General features: G+C 36.7%; 1 long non-coding RNA gene across 1 annotated transcript; it reads left to right on the top strand.

Moving 5' to 3' along the window:
* Positions 1-420: 420 nt before the first annotated feature.
* Positions 421-4,708, top strand: LOC117295931. Its single transcript, XR_004519699.1, has 3 exons — positions 421-3,127; positions 3,625-3,702; positions 4,352-4,708. It is a non-coding gene; the product is annotated as an uncharacterized LOC117295931 (long non-coding RNA).
* Positions 4,709-4,927: the final 219 nt, after the last annotated feature.

The following is a 4,927-nucleotide window of genomic DNA, read 5'->3' as shown; positions in this document are numbered from 1 at the left end:
TGTTGTATCAAGAAAATAAATATATTTATGACAGCACACGGGGACATGTTGGAGTATATTGCAACTTGAGAACTTGAGGGGATCGATAAAGTATTGTAAACATGGATTTCGCCGGCAGAACCAGGCTTCAAACTTTCCCCCTATTTTGGCAGAGCCTGCAAAGGTTGTCGTTTAAATGTTTATAATGAGCTCAAAACAAAATTCCAACCACAGGTGTCTTTTCAAGCCAAGCAGGGCAAGAGGGCGGGGCTTCTGCTAAATCTTGAAATGTGGCAAAATAAGGAATGCAGTTGCCTTGTTATGCAAATTTATTTTTGGGGCGCGTGCCATGATAATGAGTAATGCTACAGTTACAGTGTTGCAGTGGGGCGAGCGTGTGTATTGAAATGCCATTCAGTTTTAGTGTAGCAGTGAGGAACACGGACGTCAACTTGGCTCTTTCTTCGACTTTTACACGGGATTTGAGGAACTCAAACTGGACAAAAATTTACACTATCCTACAATCTGGAAAGGAACCTTTTGACAATATAGGAAGGCTTTCAATGGAGTACTCTTTGTCAAAAATCTGTTTTTTCTGTGTTGAGTTTGCAACCAGTTTGGAGAGCAACCAGTTTGGAAGTTGAGCGCGGGATTTCACGGACGATAATTATTGACTATGATATAATGGATGCAACTTCGCTGTTGAGCCTCCGACTGGCTTGCGAGTTCCACGGAATTAGCATAAGCCTTCTCTATTAATGTTGACCTTAAAACAGACAATGTGAACTCAAATAACAATGTTAAACTTCTTCTGGACAATAAATGCAGCAAAGCTGGACAACTTGTTGTTTTTCTTTGGAGTATTGCGGTCACAGGGGGAACTTCAGCCCTGGGAGAGCACCGCACATGGAACTACGCTTGCCATGCCAGCCCCGGGAGAGCCGTCAGTGTTCATACGAGGACAAGGAGTGTTCATCTGAGTGTGGAGAATGTTGTCGATGGATTGGATTTTCTCTGATATTCCAGTTTTTAAAACTGAACGAAACTTTTGACAGTAAAATCATTGGTTTCCAGAAACTCTAGCCTACTTGTGTAAACCAATGGAAAATTCGGTAATTTGACACTATTTTGAAGAGACTTTTATCTATGGATTGTGTGGTCAATGGTTTCGTCACAAGGTAAAGACAGAGTATTGAAAGGCAACGTGACGGTAAGCGAAGATCTAACCACATTCCCCCAATAAATAATCTTGCGGGTTTTATATTTCAGAATATTAAACGAGGTGCTTGTTGATGTTGTCAACTTGTATTGTCTTTCTTGGTGATGTTACCACAATTTGATCTTTCTCGATGGTTAATTTCCTTGAGTTGCATGTTGGTCGTAGCCAGTGATGCATTGTTGTAATTTTTGGCTCAATTCAATGGAAGTTTTCTCTGGGTTGTTACAAGCTGATGTCAACAGTTGTCATGTTTAACTCAAAATATTGTCATAATTAAATAATTGCTATATATCTATAGTTGACCTATTTTTTCTGGCACTGCCTGTACCCTCTTGTAATATTTTAAAAATATTTTTTACTCTGTAAATAAGTTTGACCTGTTTTGTTCTTAAAATTGAGACTAAATACAAAAAGAAAAACATAGATCGTTTAAAATAAATAAAAACACAATTGTCAAAAAATTACTACTGATATAAAACGATAGTAAATAAATTATTACAGTTACACACAATTATTTCTACACAATATTTTAGAAATTGAAATGTAAGTGGTCCACACCCCAAACAAAATTTGTTGTGCAATCTTACAACATTGTCAGCGTTGACCAATTAAATGTTTTTGGCTTAAAACATCCTTACTCAGTCAATAATAAGACTATAAATTACAAAATAAATCATGTGATTAAACACCAAATTACACAACAACTCCTGAGCCCAACCCCAATAACCAAGCTTGTTTACAAAAGCCCATACAGCTAAGAATAGCAACTATCAATCTTAAGATTGTGTAGCCGTGCTAATGTATACGGGCGCGTGCGATTTATTTTATGCGATTTATGCGAATAATAATTTAGGCAAGCACCGAAGAAAAAAATAAACGCAAAATGACAAAAATCGCAGCCCAAAAAAAAATGATGACACTCTTTATTGACTGCTATGATCTTTGATGATGTGTAGATACCAGCCATGGAGATTGAAGACGTGTAAACAGTTTGGTGTGTGGTAAGTAATTATAGAAGGCTTAGAGTAAAATGCCAGTGTAGGTCTAGAAAATATACCACTAATCATTTCCTCCTAACAGGTTAAGAACTCTTCTGGCTGGTAATGTATAAGCACTATACTTAGTCTTGGTTCAAGCAAACAGTATGTTCACACAAAAACTGTGCTGTTCTCCAACAAAGACTCGCTGAATGATACATATAGTAAAAAAACTACTTGATACCAAGACTAAGTGTTACTGTATGCCATGAACCAAAGTCTTCGATGCTTGGCCCCACTGCAGAAGGGTGTACTGACTGCTGAGATAGAACAAGAGAACAAGGCAGCAAGGTTAAGTATGAGGTAAAGTATAAATGAAGGGTAATGGTAAACCCTATGGGTAAGGTTAGGGACAACGTGGTAAGCGGTTATCCTAACAAAAGGGCTAACCAACATTTTTCCTCCTACAGCAAAATAACTACTTTCTTTTCACAGCAAATAATTCCTCTTTCCTCTGCAGCAAAATAAGAACTTTTTTCACCGGTAATAATAACCATTTTATTTTTTTCTTCACCAGATATCAACTTATTCTTGAACGACTTTGGAGAAGGGTTAAGTATTTTGGTAGGGTTTGGTTGGTAAGTTCTGTAAATAACAACTTTCCAATCACATGTAATAATCTAGTTTGATATTTGTTTGTCTTGCAGCTTTAATTCCTGACTGTTGATGGCACATTGCATATGATGGCATTTCTGGGACACTGCTGATCACAGAGTTTGAAGTTACAGCAAGTTCAGGTATAAGGTAAAGAGGGTGCTCATATTGTTTAGAAATGTTCTCAACTTCATTTGTTAATTTCTGTTACAGGTTCTGTTTTCTTCAGCTGAGGACCCTCCCTTCATAGCTGATGGCATCTAATCTGATTGAAGCTACCATGTAATGGAGATGATGGGTATCGTATTTTTCATTTCTCTCTCTTTCTCTCTTTTCTCTTGTTTGTTTAAGAAAAGAAAGAAATTATTATACAAAGACATGAAATTACCTTTAAATCCAAGGGTTTTAGAGGAAAGGGGACCAAAAGTCATACTTTTCTGAATGGGTTTGATGCAGAAGGAATCTTCATCCAAATATTTTACAATGAACAAACTTGCAGTACACATTATTGGAAAAGGGAAGTTAGAATAATTTTGACACCATGTGCATCTGTTTCTTTGAAAAAGTGGCAAAACTAGAAGCTAGTTTCATCATAAGTTTTTTTTTTTACCATTAAGTTGAATGTGAAAATGCCTTTAACTGACTGACATTCCTTTGTTGAAACTCTGACCAGACACTCAGTCAAAACCAAACATTTTCATTATTATCTTTTCTTGAAATGGGGGGGGGGGGGAACTACACTGCAAGTATTGTTCAGAACTTCTCTCAACTCCATATTTTGTTTTTTTTTTACAGGTTCTAGTTTCTTCAGGTGAGGACCCTTTCTTCATTGATGTATTCTGATCCGATGGAGTTACCATGCAATTGAATTTGGTAATATATATTTTTGGTCTTTATTTTTGGCCTTTTTTTTTTCATGGTAAGTAAGAAATGATGATGAAACGGCATAAGTTTGCTTTAAAATCCAAGAGTTTTAAAGGAAAAAGGACCAAAAGTCCTACGATTTAATTTTGCAGGGCACACATTTTTGAAAGGACAGCACATGTTGGAATAACAATTTTTAAAGGAAAGAGTGAAATAAAACTTGGTCTGCTTAAACAAGTTTTATCTTGGTCTTTAAGTTGAATGCGGAAAATCCTTTAATTCTATATATTCCCTTGTTGAAACACTGATCAGTACACTCATTGGGGGGGGGGGTACTGGTAAGAGCAAGGGTATTAGATTCAGGGGTTGGTTTGATGCACAAATATAGGTCTGGTACATGAAACTTCCATGTATACCAAACCATTACTTGTGCATTTTTTCAACCTCATTTGGTGGTCCAGGAGGGGTTCTCAATGTTTCTGAGAGGATGGGGGTGCTACACCCCAAAGTCACTCTCTGTTTACGCCTCTGAGTACACTGAATAAGTTTCCTAAAATAACGGAACACCAATGGTTGTTGAACACTGTATATTCACTCAATTACAGCTTTCAAGAAACAATGCATTTTAACACCCATTTCTATTATTTATTACTTTCAGCGTTCGGTGCTTTTTTGATGAGATGACTCCGCCCCAAGACATGGATGAGACTGAGGTCACTGGAGGTTTACTTCAGGATCAGAGACATAGACGGAGCACTCTCCAGACCAATGCATCCATCTAGTCCATCTCTAAGAGTAACTTAGGTCTTCTTTTTTTAAATCACAGCTTTTACTGAGGCTCTATTTTGTTCTCTGTCTGTAATTTTAAAAACATACAAATTGGGCTGGGGAAGTCAAAAGGTCTAAGCTGTGGTTTTAAAAAAAATGGCCCATATGTTCAACTCATGTTGTACATGCAATTTTGTAATTTAAAGACACTGGACATTTTTGGTAATTACTCAAAACATTCGTTAGCATAAAAACTTACTAGGTTCTGAGCAATGGAGAGCTGTTGATAATATAAAACTTTGTGAGAAGCCACTCGCTCTCTGAAGTAACATAGTTTTTGAGAAAGAGGTTATTTCTCACTAAAATATTTGAATATGAGAAAAACTTCAGGCATGAAGCCTTTCTCAGACATCTGAAAGCTCACAAATTTGTGTTTCTCTTCATTGTTTTCTTGCAAATTTGATGA

Source organism: Asterias rubens, chromosome 1, assembly GCF_902459465.1.
Source record: "Asterias rubens chromosome 1, eAstRub1.3, whole genome shotgun sequence".
NCBI lineage: Eukaryota > Metazoa > Echinodermata > Asteroidea > Forcipulatida > Asteriidae > Asterias > Asterias rubens.
This window is presented reverse-complemented; position numbering and strand designations above follow the sequence as displayed.